The 18,544-nt window shown below is 36.0% G+C and overlaps 1 non-coding gene across 1 annotated transcript; it reads right to left on the reverse strand.

The window, feature by feature from the left end:
- Window positions 1-4,079: 4,079 nt before the first annotated feature.
- TRNAH-GUG (transfer RNA histidin (anticodon GUG)) lies at window positions 4,080-4,151 on the reverse strand. Its single transcript has one exon. It is a non-coding gene; the product is annotated as a tRNA-His (tRNA).
- Between the last annotated feature and the right edge of the window lie 14,393 nt (window positions 4,152-18,544).

Consider the following 18,544-nt stretch of genomic DNA (forward strand, 5'->3'; position numbering starts at 1 on the left):
GCAAACAAAATCTTAATTCAATTCAAATTTTTTGAGCTTGCGCATTTCTTGACTGAAAATTGTATTAGCTGCTTGTTTGTGTGTGAGTGAAGAATATAAGATGTTTTAGTCATTGCTTAGGTCACACTATTGTATTGTATGTGCTATGCTTTAGGACGGTTGGTTTTTTATCAACATATTTTTGTGCAACATTTCCATAAATTTTGAGCTAATTTTCAGTCTTATTTTGCTATTTGCCATACAAAAGTAGTTGTTCACACGTCATTATATGTTGGCTGTTCACACTACTACTAGTCTTCTCTTTTGCTCAGCTTGCTGTCATGTACACATGTTACTTTTTTGGGGTGGAGGTTAGCAAAATGCTGAATTGTAATGGATATTAAAAAGTAAAAATAAAATTGAAATGAAATGATGGTTACTCCCTCCCTACTAAGTTAAAGAAAGGTTTCTTTTGACTTCAAAGGTTGAAGTTCATTATTTATTATTATAATTGATTTGTTATAGATTATTTTTAATTATTTACTTGCTATTAAAGTATAAATCATTCCATATAACGATTTCATTAGGTGTAGCTAGATTTGGAAAAGCGATAAAGTCCTGATCCAAAGTTAAAAGTTTAAAAGTAACGACTCAAAATTTGATCTAATTTGAACTAAACTTAGTAGGATTGAAATTCACCTATTTCCTCTAAAAGTACTTTAAAGGTAAGATTCTTATCTTTACCAATCATCAAAGTACTTTAATTTTTATAATGGACGTATCATCTTGAACTTTAAAATAGGAAACTTAAAATGAGACTCAGTACTTACTCGACCAAATAGCTTGTCAAGTACTAGTTCATAACTTTGATATCTCTTTCATAACCTTTATGTAAAAATAAAAAATGACAACAATGAAAAAGTCCAATAAATAAACTTTCAACACATAAACAGCATTAAATAACTAAAGTATATACGTACTAAGATTGTACCAGTAAGAATGTGAGATTAATAGATTATACTTTAATAATAACTAAAATCAGTCCAAAGTTTGAAAACGCCAATCGTTATACTAGTTGCAGCTTAACCAGCGTACCAACTCTCCTACCTTTATTCCGACACTTTGACTTAACTCGTTTCATATGCTAAACATTTTGCGACTTATAACTTTTAATCTGTATAACCTTTCCTTCATACACGTTTCCAACCCTCTAAAATTCAAACCTTTGAAAATTTTAACTACCGTTTACTTCTTCGCCAAACTTCATAAACTTTTCCCACAATATTTTTCTTTATTTATTATCAACCCACCAAATTTTGTTATATACTAAATCAATTTGTAGTAGATGAACATATATTTCATTCTCTTTCCCTCTATAAATATTCAAAACCTCATTTCATTTCTTCATAATTCTCAAATCATAAATTTTCACGTACAAAAAACTACAATACATTATACATACCATTTAATTTACCTATTATTTCTTGAGATATTTTAGCTTCCAAAAAAGAAAAGGAAAAATGAGGTGCCAAATGTATGCATCATTCTTCAATATGATTCTTGTTACAATCTTCGTTTTGCTTATTTCTGAGTGTATGCGAGTAGAAGGCGTGAGACCTCTAAGAGATCAAGAACAACCCGTTGATTCATCGATTTTTCGATATATTATCGCAAGAGCTTACTCCGGTCCAAGTAGGGGTGGTGCTGGTCATTGATCATTTTAATGGAGATACATTATTGATGAGTTCGTTGTTGAAGACTTGAAGATATTAGTGGTTTGTTTATTATTTTATTCCATTGCTAAACAAAATTATATGGAGAGAACACTTGCTCTTTCTATTTTTTCTTTTTCGCCTTGTCTCGGGGCGTTGGTAGGATTCGAACCCAGGTCTCTTGCCTCGAAACAGGCTTCATATACTACATAGATATTGACATATGCCACAACAAGAGTATTTCTTGTACTTGTGTAGATATTTTAATTTATTATTTTACAAATTAGGTAGGAAACTTTGAGAGTGTACAAATGGAAATGGATAAATCCATAATCCATCCACATACAAAATACAATATACTACGTACTTTCTATTCAATATAGATTATTTGTTTTTAATTTCTTATTTTTGATGCAATATTGACTTTGTTTTATTCAACGATCAAATAAATGTTCGATATCGTTTGGAGTACTTAAATTGTATTCTAATTGTGCGTTACAACAACTAAACGTGAAATACAACACAGTCCAAATTCAAATTGGAAATGATTAAATGGATAAAATTAGTACTCCGTGATAATATAGATTGATAAATATAGATAGATGCTATATTCGTTGCTAAATCAATCTTTGACTAATGTGGTAATAAGTCTTGTAACAAGATATTATTAATGATTATGATATAGCGTGGACTCAATTTGTCAAAGATCACAATATTTGACGATTCTTACTGATTATGCCGTGCCAACTATGCAAGCTCACGAGCAGCTAGATTGTGCTTTGAAATCGATCCAACCATCCATATATTATAATATCAAATTGTCTCAAACAATATGTGTATACATATAATCTTGGGCCTCAACCATCCGCTTAACTTTTTGATTTACATGATTCTCTAATATGGCATCGGAGCTAATGTGACATACATGTCATGGATTTGAATCTCATCCGATCCACCCCCACCTTTAGAAATATTACGCGCTGGGCAATTAGTATTATGTGCACCATGGTGCACCTAGAAATAGGTGCACCACGACTATACTTTTGAACATTTAGTAAATAAAAATTGAACATTTTACAAAAAATGAACATTTAGTAAAAAGAATATGAACACGTCACAAAAATTGAACATAAACATGCAATTTTAATGTTCATATTTTATCAAGAAATGTTCATTTTGTATACATTAAATGTTCAGTTTATATTACAAAACTATTGAATTATTACGAGTCAGTTCAAAATTTGTCTGACTCGTAATAATTCAAAAGTTGCGATTGTTCAGATTTTTTTATTAAATGTTCAAAATATTTAATTGTTCATATTTTTTCACTAAAAGTTCAAAATTATAGGCGTGGTGCATTGCGATTGTTCAGATTTTTTTTACTAAATGTTCAAAATTATGAAGTTCATATTTTTTAACTAAATGTTCAAAATTCTTGATTGTTCAGATTTCTTTTACTAAATGTTCAAAAGTATAGGCATGATGCATTGCAATTGTTCAGATTTTTTAACTAAATGTTCAAAATTTGCGATGTTCAGATGTTTTTACTACATGTTCAAAATTTGCAATTGTTCAGATTTTTTTACTGATTGTTCAAAAGTATAGGCGTGGTGCACCTAGAAATAGGTGCACCATGGTGCATCTTAAAATTTGCGCGCGCTGGGTATAAGGAGGGTTCACACTTCAAGGCTTCAAGCCCGAACGAGCTCTCGTGTGAGGAGACATGTATATAACATAATCTTGAGCTTCAACCATACCGATATGCAACTAACGCTTTAAAGTGCCACCAACATTGTCTTAAAATCTAATATCCGTGTTTATAATTTCATATTAGTCCAAGTCTAATACATAAAATTCATATCAAACAGTTTGACAATTTTCATTCGATCTAATAAAATATTATTATAGTAAAAAAACATACTTGTAAGTTTTTTTTTTTTTTTTTTTTTTGAACGGGATTTGTAAGATTAATTAAACAAACATTCTTTGTATAAGCTACACAAATTTTAAAAGTTCAACATAATTTCAAGTTACATACTTGTATCAGTTGTATGGTCGAAACTATTTGGTCAAACAGTATGAAAGTGTACCATACCAATAAAAGATTATAAAGTCCATTTCCTGACTTAGAAGTTAGGGAGCTATATTATATACTTTCTATTCCTAATAACATGCTCAATTACCGGCCTTTGATTAAGATTTCCTTTCAAATTGTCACCCCCTCCATATTTTCAGACTCTTTTCACTCACAAAGTCACAAAAGTTGTGGCTTTTAGTAAATCACCGGATAGAATAATATAAGAAGTCTCGTGATTCGCAAAATATGTACAAGTATGAAAAAAAAAAAAAAAAAAATTCAAATAACTTAAATCAGAATAAGATCTATTGTGTGGCTGCTGGGATTCGAGCCCAGGTCTCCACGGCCACAACGTGGAATTCTTACCACTAAACTACAGCCACATGATTGTTAATTTACTAGTATTAATATTCTTATACTTTACACATAAAAAAGTTCCTTATATTACTTCTACTGGATGTTAATTTCCTGTCAAGAAGTGATCCAATTAGCAAACAGGCCCAATAAACAGATCCACTAACCAAACAAGCCCATTCTCTATAAGACTATTAGAAATAAAGGCCAGGTGTCTTAAATTTATAAAGACGTAAAGAGATAGGTCAATATTGGAGCAAATATATTTTGTAGCTATAAGGTGCTCCAATGGTTTTTTTAACACAAATAGAAGATATATATATATATTAAAAGGCTATAGCCTTAATATTTACATTATACATCCCATAATATATACAAGGAAAATTGATGTAGCAACAAAATAAGCCTACTAAGGTGCTCCAATGGTTAATTGTAGCATATTGTACCTTGGAAGCAATATAAATAATTAAAATAGTTTTTATTATACACATGTCATATGTTTAATGGGTGATATTATCATTGAAAAATCAAGCAACGTATCTTGTTTGAGCAACGTTGCTTACTCTAGCTACATCAATTTTCCACTCCAATGGTAAACCACATGATTGTAATTTTAATTAATTTGCTAGCAAGTCCCTATTTGTATACAATTGGAGATGCTCTAACTTGATATGAATTAAACCCGACCCGAATTTAACCCAACCTGTTACAAACCTGACCCGAAATCAACCCGACTTGTTATTGACCTGACCCAAATTCAACCCGACTTGTTATTGATCCGACCAGAATTTTACCAGACCTATTACTAAACCGACCCAAAAATTTAACCCGATCTGTTACTAACCTGACTCGAAATCAACACGACTTGTTATTGACCCGACCTAAATTCAACTCAAATTGTTCCTGACTCGATTTCAAATAACCTTAAATGCAATTTAGACAACCTTATTATTGTTGATCAAAGCATATTGTCTAGGGAGACCAAGTCGGTCTAGGCCAGCAAAAGAAAGGAGCATCATCCTCAAATTTAAGAGTTAAATATAGTATATATTTGTTGTATGGTCAAAGGAGATAATTATCTTCCTAAATTGTAAACTATAATTCCCTAGTATATTGCCATATATATTATAGTCAAAGAAAATAATTAGCTTAATAAAAATGATAATAATCTATTTATCGTTAGTTGAACCCGAATATAACCTGACTTGGAAATTACACGACCTGATTGTAACTTGCAAATTATTGACTTGAACATAACCTGACTCGACTCCGAGAATGACCTGATTGGAAATGACCCAACCTGATTATAACCCGCAAATTAGTACTTGAACCGAACCCGACTCAAACCTGAGAATGACCCGACCTGATTCTACCCGCAAATTATTGATTTGAACAGAACCCGACTCGAACCCGAGAATTACCCTAACCCGTTTTAACCCATGAATACCCGAATTAAACCCGACTTATTGTTCACCCGATACGAATGTAACCCGACCCAACTCGTAAGAAGTATGACCAGACGTGACCCGACTCAAGCAAGACCCAGCTCAAACCCGACCTGCATAGGTTATGGAATTAATATGAATTGACCCGACCCGAGTTGAACCGACCCAAACCCGACTCATTTACCCGAATTAACAGCTCTACCCAAAACCTCCAAAATTTCTCTAAAAGCGTGGATATTAGCCTTCAATTTTGGAATTTTTTTACTTTTATTCACCCGGAAATAAAAATTGCCGAAATGTTTACCATGGTCCCTAATATCCTCCGGGAGTCCAATTGGCTGAGTGGAACCATCCAATTTGACTTCAAACGGCCAATTTACCGGTTTACAACACGAACATTTATGACACATATAATGATCATATATGGATCCAAACGACATTATATGACCCAGAGATGTATCCCCTAAAATCTCAATGTTTTTCGACACCAGGACCCGAAACATTCAAAATTTCTCAAAAAGCGTGTATATAAATTTTGGAATATTTTGACTTTTTTTTCGCTCGGATATAAAAATTGCCAAAATGTTTACCATGGTCCCAAATACCTTCCGGGAGTCCAATTAGGTGGGTGGAACTATCCAATTTGCCTTTAAATGACCAATGTACCGTTTTACAACTTACACCGATTTCATTAATTCAAGCCTATTACCACGAATATTTATGACAACAAATAATGATCATATATGGTTCCAAACGACATTATATGACCCCGAGATGTATTCCCTAGAATTTCAAGACTTTTCGACACCGGCCCCCGAAGACCCCAAAAAATCTCAAAAAACGAGGATATAGGCTTCAATTTTGGAATTTTTGACTTTTTCGCCCGGAAATAAAAATTGTCGAAATGTTTATTATAGTCTCTAATACCCTCCGGGAGTCCAATTGGGTGGGTGGAACCACCCAATTTGCCTTTAAACGGCCAATTTACCGTTTACTACTTGCGCTGATTTCATTAACTTAACCCGACCACGAACATTTATGACAACATATAAAGATCATATATGGTTCCAAACGGCTTTATATGACCCCGATATGTATCCCCTAAAATCTACAGGATTTTCGATACCGAGCCTCGAAACCTCCAAAATTTCTCAAAAAGCGTGGATATTAGCCTTAAATTTTGGAATTTTTTTGACTTTTTTCGCCTGTAAATAAAAATTGCCGAAATGTTTACCATGGTCCCTAATACAATGCGGGAGTCCAATTAGGTGGGTGGAACCATCCAATTTGCCTTTAAATGGCGAATTTACCGCTTTAAAACTTACATCGATTTCATTAACTCAAGCCTACCACAAACATTTATGACAACATATAATGATCATTTATGGTTTAAAACAGTATTATATGACCCCGAGATGTGTCCCCTAAAATATCAAAGCTTTTCGACACCAGGCCCCGAAACCTTAAAAAATTCTCAAAATTAACGCGTAGATAGATATTAGGCTTCAATTTTGGAATTTTTTAACTTTTTTTCGCCTGAAAATAAAAATTTCCGAAATGTTTACCATGGTCTCTAATACCTTCCAGTACCAACTGGGTGGGTGGAACCATTCAATTTGCCTATAAACGACCAATTTACCGGTTTACAACTTGCCCCAATTTCATTAACTCAAGCCTACCACGAACATTTATAACAACAAATAATGGTCATATTGTTGGGGTTTGGTGAGTCCGACTCACCGCGGAAACAAACCCTTACCCGAGGAACCACTCGCAATAATTAAAATCATAAAGCATAAATAAATAATCACAAAGAAAAGATAACGAATCTTACCCTCGAAGCGAGCTTCGCCCTAAAACCGGGGCTCTTACTTGAAAGCTACGAGCACGTCAAGCGCCGCGCCTCCGACGGTATCTTCCCACAAAAAGGCGAACATAACTTTAAGGTCTACTACCTGGGGGTTAGCGAGGTCCGACCAAAACCCGAGTGTTATATGAGTTTAAGAGTTTTCCCAATATTATGGAATGCTCTTTTTAACTCCCACTCAAGCAAAGAATTCTCAAGCCATTCCATGACTATTTATAAGGAAGTATGCCTTGTGAATTTCACTCATCTTTCAATGTGGGACTTTTCACAAAAAGATCCCACATGGAAAGATTAGTGAATTCAACCCTTAGTTAAATAAACAAAGGAACAAGTAACAAGTGTCACATGGTTAGGTGTGGACCACTTTCTCACTTGGTCCCCAAGGCATTTCACATGCAATGTGAACTAACCATGTGTCACCCAACCTTGAGCCCCAAGTTGGGTTCGGTTGGCCCATTTTATTTTGGCCCGTGTCCATGACCCATCAACCCGGGTCCACGGCCATTGCCACATGTGTCGCCACCGTGGCGCGCCGCCATCATGGTGCTTCCACGTGGCACGCTGCCACTTGGTGGCTGCCACTAGGTGGCTGCCAATGTGGCGGTTGCCAACGTGGCTGCTGCCACTTGGCGGCTGCCAACGTGGCGGTCACGTGTGCTGCCACATGGCGTTTTTCCATGTGTGCTGCCACGTGGCATGCTTCTATTGGGCATGCATTCCTAGCCTTTCGCGTGGCTAGGATTTTACTTGTTACTTGATGCATTTTCCCGTCTCTCCAAATCCTAAATTTTGGCTCGACATTTGAGATTCTCCGACGCTCGGTTTCGACGCTCCAAGCTCGAATTTCCGACGTCTAAATGTTTAACACTCGGGCGACGAATTAATTTCTTCCGAATTAATTCGTCGAGTTGGTTCGTATATTTTGCTTGGGTGTGACCCGAAGGGTTCAGTCAAGATTCAGATGTAATATTAATTATATTAATATTACTGATCGGAAGCGGCCTCCACCCAGGCATTCCAATCACTTGACCTTACTGAATATATTAGCTTTCTAATAATTCTGAACCCGCTATCAGAATAATACACTTGTTCGAAGGACACTATTCCTTTCAATCTCCCACTTGTCCTTCCGGACAAGTGTGCATTTAGTGTATAGCCCTTATCCTATGTCTCTTCACGAGCTACAGAGTAAGATTACTAGTCATCTCTATTACGTCTAGAAGTGTTTCTCGAAATCCGAGTTTGACTGTTAATAAGCAGATGATTTCTAAAATCCATCTGAGCACGGCCATGCATTTTTCACAGTCTCGCTCTTCGAGAGGCCTTGTAAACAACAAGACATGTTCCCTATTGTTAGTAGGGGGACATTTCCAGTCTTGTAATGTAGCTTCTCTTACTAAGAGGACTCACCCGCCCAATATCTGTCTTTATAATCCCCAGTTACAGCAGACGTTTGGCAGATACCAAAGCGGACCAGTACTCAAACAAGAGATCTCCCACTACTCATGGTCAAAGGAAAAGAGTTCCGATAGTAATAATGAGAAAATACTTATGACGATTTTTAAATCTCTTAAAGTATCCTCATAGGTCGATCCAGTATGGTTCTAAACCAATACCTGTGCAAATGATTTATATCCTCATAGCACAAGAAACGATGCTACAAATCATACTACACACTAATCTCTGATGGTCATCAATCGTCCATAAAATATGACCTTGATTAGGGATAATTTTCGATTAAAATATTCAATGTTCACTTAATAGGTGTTTCTTTATCCAAGCCATTGACTTGATACCCTATTTTGAATATTTATTAAAATCGAATGGACTCATTATTTAATTCTAAACCACAATTAAATAGTTTTGTGGAATATTTAGAAATATTATATTCCACTATGAAACTTCACAATGTTTCATCTTATGATAAATGGTTTTCCCCAAATGTTTAAAGAGTAATACTCTTCATAAAACATTCATAGAAATCGCACCCATATTTGATATGCTTGATTTCTTTCATGCAATTATGAATGTTGTCGTTCACTTATTGCAAAGGTTTAGTTAAAATTACTTTGCAAACCTTAGCATCTTCATTATCCACCATTTCCATAATAAGATGATAAAATTTTGAGAGTGTTAATGGATTACATGTGATTCAGGATTTATTGTCCAAGCAATGGCTCCCACTCATTTTTATGATTTGAGACCTTCTACTTGACAACCTACAATCATTAATGTTCAACAATGAACCTTTCCATTTAACATCTATCTTATTATTGCCTTTTAAGGCAACAATATTCTCAACATATATTTTAGTAGACTCCCCGATGATGCCTTGCTTGGGTTTTACTCCAAGCGACTCACAACGATTTGGGATACCCTAATCACTTGTGATCATGGAAATTTTCCTTAAATTCCCGCACATTATACATGGATGCACATCCATGTTACCATTCTCAGGCCACGACACTTCTTGCCTCGTGCTTATAAATGGCTTCCTTGCTAAGGATCTAATCCTTGTTAAGGTTTGTGCTTGCAACATCAAAACTCAAATTATATTTGTTTCCATGCGTCAAGAACTCATCCAACTACTTATCTAAGTTCTTTGGATGTTCTTGACTATAATCTAATGATCTAATACTTAGATTAATGTCGATTGGTATTATATACGTACTTCACATGCTCTAAGCATGTAAGTCATCTGACGATTCCATATCATAGCCTTACATGATGGATTTAATTCTAGAATGATTCTCAATTTTATTCCATCCATGTGACATTTAGCTTATACAGTTACACTGAGTCTTGCCAAATTGTTTGCTATATGATATGATTGAAAGTCTCTTACTAGAGTCTTTCTTGTTTAATTTAGTACTTAGCCTAGCTTATACTTAGTTCAAACATTTACTTAGCTTCATACATATGGGTCGAAAGCCTTTCAAAGTCTTTCATGTTTAACATGGTAATTTCTTTTACTCATTTAAACATATAATTAAGTCTATACCATAGAACTTAATTCCCAACATGTACTAAGTATCGTCTTTAGCTCGGTCCATTGTCGAAAATACTTTCAAATCTAAACATTTAGCATTTGATGGTTGTTTCACAATAGAGTTCGTAAACTTCTTGTTGGACCATTACTTTTGCTCCCACTAAACTTCTTGTTCATCAGAATTTTTTTTTTTATGTTTCTCCATAAGTCAATCCTCTCATTAACTTTATGAGAAAACACGTTCCAATTCCTTCATGCAATGCTTCCTTTAATTCCATGACGGATTCCATGTGCTTGCTTTCAAATCTAGCATTATTTAGATTTTCAAAACCCTTAGACTATCCATAGTCACTTCCAAAATTCCATTATGGGAAGGCGGTTTTGGTATCTATTTTGCCATATTTCATATGCGCAATTCTGCTAGATCAATCACGAAAAGACTTGAGCATTCCGATTGGTGAATGGGATTTTATTAAAATCAACTCCTTGAAATTAATTATATCCTTTACAACCAATCTAGCTATGTATGCATATACATTTCCACATTTGTTAGTTTTCTCCTTGAAAACTTATTTGCAATCGATGGGTCTTTCACCTTTCATGCAAATTAATCAAGTTTCAAACATGATTTTCAAACATGGAGTCTATTTCGGATTTTCATGGCTTTTAACCATTATTCGGAATTTGGATTTGTCGTAGCTATCTTACAAGACATTATTCTTTTACTATCTAATAGTAACTAGTATGCTTGTAAGTCTTAGGTTTGTTTCTTACTTAATAGAAAATTTATAGGATTCAATCCAAGCCTTTGGTGAATTCTATACCTATACGGGGCATCAAACACTGAGTTTTAAGGCGCTTTCAAAGCCCTTTTATTATGTTGATCTTACTCCAACATCTTTAATGTTTTGTGAGTAATGAATTCTCTTTTAAGGCACTTGTAAAGTCCTTTTGAGTATTCTTGATCAAGCATTATCACGAAGTCCTTTAAGGTCTTCCGAGATTCTCAGTTCTAGTTTGTTGCTAAGATCGATGGTCATCGAGTTCATTTTCCTCTCACTTGTCGTTTTGGAAACGTGTTACTTTCCATAAAGACACTACTTAGAGCAACAAACAATTTTTTTTGTTCTCAATTAGGATGTGGAGGTAATACCCGTAGTCTCACTTGAATGCTTACAAAGAGACATGTATATTGTCTTTGGGTAAAAGTTCGTTGTGAAACAAACAGTTAGCTCCTACATGAGCTATCTTAGTCTTTATTGAGCCATTCAGCTCCCACTGAGTCACCTAGCTCCCACTGAGCTAGTGAACTCCCACTGAGACTAAGAGCCTTAGACATATACTTGAAAAGACTTTTAGAAGTTATTTCTATCCATAACTGAATATGGCGTCCTTTCTTAGCTTCGACACATTGTTTAGTGTAACATTAGTCATTTGTGCAAATCTTTAAGAACTTTATAGGAAGGGTTGTGAACCATCATCGTTCGAGTCATTTTCAAATGACACCGAGGTCTCCGTGAAGACACACCATGTTCTTTGTGGAGTTATTTATGAAAATTTCCATTCATAACTTTGAGATAGTCACGCTTGGCTCAAGCAAACATCGCTCGATTCGATCTAGACATTTTGATATCTTGCCAAGTCGATTCTGTACTTCACCGAACTCTTGAGCTACTTAAGTCAAGTTTGTTCACATTTGATGAATATAGCCATATCCTTTCAAATTCTTTGTGAAACGTTGAAGTAATTGAATCCTCTTTATCCTTCGGAGTCAATTTTCTATACCAAGAACAATAGCTCTCTGTTTTGTTGGTTTCAACAAGGAAGACTTGCTTGTCTTAGAACGATTCCAAATCGAGCAACTATCAAGAGTCTATCTAATAGAGCCTTTGAGTACGTTCTTGTCGATGTGACATTGCTAAAGATGTTCGGAATGCAAATCAAGCCCATGACTTGAACTTAGTGAGTTTATCATGTTAGAGAAATGTTTGTTTATAATCAAGCATTCTTAACTCAACGCATGGATAACCATCCCATTCAAATAAATCTCGCAACTATTGCTCATTACTTTGAATGTGAGTCTTTTCGTGTGTAAACGGATCAGTTGCTGATTATGGAACATAATAACCATTACTTGTTCCAGCCTTTGGCTTAAAAGGTCTTTAAACAAAACATACAACCTTACAACTGATGTAGCTCTTCTTGCTTCATTCTAAGCTTGTAAGTCGATAACTTAGCTTAACTTCAATAGTTTGAGGTCACTATCATAGTGGAACACTCAAGCAGTATCCGATACTTGTGAAGATAACGAATTGCTAAGTAAATAACATGAACTCATGAGTTGAAATGAAATCTAATTCCTTTTCTTCGTTCCTTCTTTCCTATATTTCTTATCATACAACATCTCATAATCTTACTTTAAGAATAATTTCTTTAAGTACCTTGACTCTTATACTTTGTTAGGCATAATCAAGCACCTAGTCCGCCGTTAAACAAAGTTTCATCTTTTCCATTAATTCTTACTCGAATTACTACATCAATGAGTCCTACTCAATTGTGATGCGAAAAGATACGTTGGTTGTCAAACATTGACAATCTTGAGTTTGCAACTCAATACCTCATGTTTTATCAAAACTACCTAGTATTTTGAATACATGATGTCCAACCATCCTTTCGGACTTAATTATAAAATTCATTCATGAGAATTGTATTTTAGAAATGCTTTTCCTTTCTTTGAGACCTATTCTCAAGGATTTCCTTTACCAATCATGGAAACAATATTATTTTATTTAGAATACTATAAATATAAGTGCTAAGTATAACCATTTATCAAGAACATAATAAGTTTGAAATTTAATAGCATTCATGCAAACTTCAATCTTATTAAACGTCTTATTTACGCATAATAATTGTCCCTATTTGGCGAAAATAAGGCGATTCCAAGATCCGAAGAAACAAAGAGTGGTTAAGCATGCTTTGGCTTGTCTTAAACACTCAATCTTCTAGGGTAAGCATTGTCTTGCTAATGGCTCTAAGCCACTCTTGGTTAGACAATCGTCGCATCTAATGCATCTTTGACGATGTATCTCTTTTGCCACGGTATGTGAGGACTCCTCACTCATACCGATGAGTTAAACCAAAACCAACGTGCACACCCAGTGTGCCTTATGCCCCTTGGAGAAGTGATGGCACCTCGCTTTGGCGTAGCCTACCATCACTCTCGTTCGGTTAGTAAGTGTTGTTTTGGAAAGGCAAGTTTGACCCAATATTATTAGGGACCTAGGATTTCTATGTTGGTTGATTTAAGTGAACTTAACTAATCATCGCAACATCAAGAAAACCTAAACATGCATCTAACGAATAATTCACACATATATATATAAGCATAAAATATAAAGCGAAATTATAGATGCATATTGGCAACTAGCATGACCCCTTGAGATCTTCATATCTTCAAAAGGTCTTCATTTGCAATTCAAGGCTTTGTCTTCCAAGATACGCCGTCTTCAAGACTTAACCAAACTATGCAAAAACTAGTGTCTACAACTAGGAATAATCTAAATATTAAAGTACAAAAATACTTAACGGTGCGTAGACCGTATTTAGATTTACAAAAATACATAACGGCACGTAGTCCGTATTTTCTATCCTAGTCGGGTCCCACTAGTTGCCATTTCATAAAACCTGTGAGAGAGAATATATATATTCCATTCATCCATTCACTATTTGTGAATGGCCCATGCAATTTACAATTTAAAACAAAATAAAATGCATTTAAACAACGCGCGCACTAGTAACTAATCTAGGTGGTTAATCCGATTAACACGCCTAATTAAAACTAGTCAAAGTTGTTTAACCGATTATATAATTTATGTCATTAATAATTGAAGCTCCCACTAAATTCCGCATTTCCTTAATTAATCTAATTAATTAAGTCTGTAGCACCCAAACTTGTCAAAATGAAATTTTGCCAATGCCGCTCAAAACCGAGGCCTAGCCTCCCAAAATTTTAATTAAAATAAACAAAATTAATTAAAATAAATAAAATGGCAAAATAAGCAACATCAAGCCTACTACGGCTAGCCACCTCACCGCACCAAGCATACACACACGCCAAGACCACGAACACACGGCCCACGGCACACGGCCGCGAGCTGCTGCCACGGCATAGCCGCGCGTGGCTGCTGCAGCCCGCACCTGCTGCCGCGCGTGTGCTGCTGCCGCGCGTGTGGCCGCAAGTAAGGCGGCGCTGCCACCTTGGCAGCCACATATGGGCTGCTATGCAGCCCGGCTCGCCAAGGTGATGCAATGCCTCGTTTTGCGTGCCACGACCTCGGGATTTGATCCCTTTTCGCGAGACAACAATAATTAATTCTAAATTAATTTTAGAACTAATTTAGAGAGCAAAATAAAATTTTAAACAAGTCTAACTTAATAAAATTTTCAAAGTGCAAATAACCAAAATAATTCCAAGAACCATTCTTAATTAAATTGGTTTAGCTTGGTGCAACATAAAATTGAGGCATTTCTCACTTTCAATTTAATCAATTTAAATTAAACTTGAGAATTTGACAAAGTAAAGGGAAGTTGGAAAAATATGAACTTTAATGTTCAAATGAAAATTCCAACATCTAAATTTTGTGAATCCTTGAAAATTATATCTTCCAGCATGAAGATAATCAAATTTCTATCACAAAAATCGAAACTTTATGTTTCCAATCAACTCAAAATGATTAAAACATCAAAGTTTAACACAAAATAACATGGAATTTAGTAGTTTTTAAAGTTTCAATCACTTATCACAAATAAAGATTGAATCTTTAACACTTAGGAAGCCTCAAAAATAAAACTTTCACACTAAAAAGCAATTAGTTTGCAATTATGTGAAAATAAATCAACCTTTAAGCATCAAATACTACCAAGTAAGTGTGCTTTAAGGGGACATAAAAATGCAGAAAATAATGCAAATAATCAACCATATAATCAACAATTTATGCCATTAATTTCAAGGTTAGAAAAGACTTAAAAAAAATTTCGTCAAAAACGAAAAACCCCTCGAAAAAGGCATTTCTGGTCAGAATTTGGCTAAAATCACAGCTCCCTTAGGGTTAAAAACCTTTCCAGAACACGTTTTCCACTCAAAATTCACTAGTCTTGGGCGAAAATCTGGGTTCTGGGCCAAACTCGACATTAAACACGGGATTAAAATAAATAAAATCGAGCTACTAATCTAATTAGCAACTTAAACCAGAAAATTAAGCCAAAATAAACCTTGAAAAACATGATTATAAAAATAAACGAGCGGGGCTCCGATACCGCTATTGGGGTTTGGTGAGTCCGACTCACCGCGGAAACAAACCCTTACCCGAGGAACCACTCGTAATAATTAAAATCATAAAGCATAAATAAATAATCACAAAGAAAAGATAACGAATCTTACCCTCGAAGCGAGCTTCGCCCTAAAACCGGGGCTCTTACTTGAAAGCTACGAGCACGTCAAGCGCCGCGCCTCCGACGGTATCCACCCACAAAAAGGCGAACACAACTTTAAGGTCTACTACCTGGGGGTTAGCGAGGTCCGACCAAAACCCGAGTGTTATATGAGTTTAAGAGTTTTCCCAATATTATGGAATGCTCTTTTTAACTCCCACTCAAGCAAAGAATTCTCAAGCCATTCCATGACTATTTATAAGGAAGTATGCCTTGTGAATTTCACTCATCTTTCAATGTGGGACTTTTCACAAAAAGATCCCACATGGAAAGATTGGTGAATTCAACCCTTAGTTAAATAAACAAAGGAACAAGTAACAAGTGTCACATGGTTAGGTGTGGACCACTTTCTCACTTGGTCCCCAAGGCATTTCACATGCAATGTGAACTAACCATGTGTCACCCAACCTTGAGCCCCAAGTTGGGTTCGGTTGGCCCATTTTATTTTGGCCCGTGTCCATGACCCATCAACCCGGGTCCACGGCCATTGCCACATGTGTCGCCACCGTGGCGCGCCGCCATCATGGTGCTTCCACGTGGCACGCTGCCACTTGGTGGCTGCCACTAGGTGGCTGCCAATGTGGCGGTTGCCAACGTGGCTGCTGCCACTTGGCGGCTGCCAACGTGGCGGTCACGTGTGCTGCCACATGGCGTTTTGCCATGTGTGCTGCCACGTGGCATGCTTCTATTGGGCATGCATTCCTAGCCTTTCGCGTGGCTAGGATTTTACTTGTTACTTGATGCATTTTCCCGTCTCGCCAAATCCTAAATTTTGGCTCTACATTTGAGATTCTCCGACGCTCGGTTTCGACGCTCCAAGCTCGAATTTCCGACGTCTAAATGTTTAACACTCGGGCGACGAATTAATTTCTTCCGAATTAATTTGTCGAGTTGGTTCGTATATTTTGCTTGGGTGTGACCCGAAGGGTTCAGTCAAGATTCAGATGTAATATTAATTATATTAACATTACTGATCGGAAGCGGCCTCCACCCAGGCATTCCGATCACTTGACCTTACTGAATATATTAGCTTTCTAATAATTCTGAACCCGCTATCAAAATAATACACTTGTTCGAAGGACACTATTCCTTTCACATATATGGTTCCAAACAGCATTATATGACCCTGAGATATAACCCCTAGAATTTAAAGACTTTTCGTCACTGGGCCCCGAAACCTTCAAAATTTCTCAAAAAAGTGTGGATATTAGTGTTCAATTTTGAAATTTTTTGACTTTTTTTTGCCCAGAAATAAAAATTGTCGAAATGTTTAACATGGTCCTTAATACCCTCTAGGAGTCCAATTGGTTGGGTGGAACCATCCAATTCGCCTTTAAAAGGCCAATTTACCGATTTACAACTTGCACCGATTTCATTAATTCAAGCCTACCACGAACATTTATGACAACATATAATGATCACATATGGTTTCAAACGGCATTATATGACTCCAAGATGTATCCCCTAAAATCCCAATCCTTTTCGACACCGGGCCTCGAAACCTTCGAAATTTCTCAATAAGCGTGGATATTAGCTTTCAATTTAGGAATATTTTGACTTTTTTCCGCCCGAAAAAAAAAATTTGTCGAAATGTTTACTATGATCCCTAATATCATCTGGGAGTCCAATTGGGTGGGTAAAACCATCTCATTTGCCTTTAAACGACCAATTTACAAGTTTACAACTTGCATCGATTTCATTAATTCAAGCCTACTACGAACATTTATGACAACAAATAATGATCATATAAGGTTCCAAACGGCATTATATGAACCTGAGATGTATTCCATAGAATTTCAAGACTTTTCGACACCGGGCCCCAAAACCTCCAAAATTTCTCAAAAATCGTGGATATTAGCCTTCAATTTTGGAATTTTTGACTTTTTTTCACCCGTAAATAAAAATTGCCGAAATGTTTATCAGGGTCCCTAATACCCTCCGGGAGTCCAATTGGGTGTGTGGAACCATTCAATTTGCTTTTAAACGACCAATTTACCGGTTATTGCACCGATTTGCCGGTTTACAATGGCCAATTTAATTAACTTGCACTGAACCCGACTTGAACCGAAATTGACTCAAACCCGTTTTAACCCGTCAAAACTCGTTTTAACCCGACTTGCTACTAACCTGACCCGAATTCAACCCGACCCGTTCCTAACCCGACCCGAATTTAACCCAACCCGAAATTAACCCGACTTGTTATTGACCTGACGAAAATTCAACCTGACTTGTTATTGACCCGACCCGAATTTTACCATACCTATTACTTACGTACCCAATCCAAAAATTCAACCCGATCAGTTACTAACCCGACTCGAAATTAACACGACTTGTTATTGACCTGACCTAAATTCAACCTAAATTGTTCCTGACCCAATTTCAAATAACCTTAAATGCAATTTAGACCACCTTATAATTGGTGATCAAAGCATTTTGTCTTGGGAGACCAAGTCGGTCCAGGCCAACAAAAGAAAGGAGCATCATTCTCAAATTTAAGAGTTGGAAATGACTAGACCTGGTTGTAACCCGAATATGTCCTGACTTGGAAATGACTAGACCTGATTGTAACCTGCAAATTATTGACTTGACATAACCCGACTTGAATTCGAGAATGACCCGAGTTGGAAATGA

This window comes from Chenopodium album, chromosome 9 (assembly GCF_948465745.1).
Source record: "Chenopodium album chromosome 9, dcCheAlbu1.1, whole genome shotgun sequence".
In the NCBI taxonomy this organism is placed as follows: domain Eukaryota; kingdom Viridiplantae; phylum Streptophyta; class Magnoliopsida; order Caryophyllales; family Amaranthaceae; genus Chenopodium; species Chenopodium album.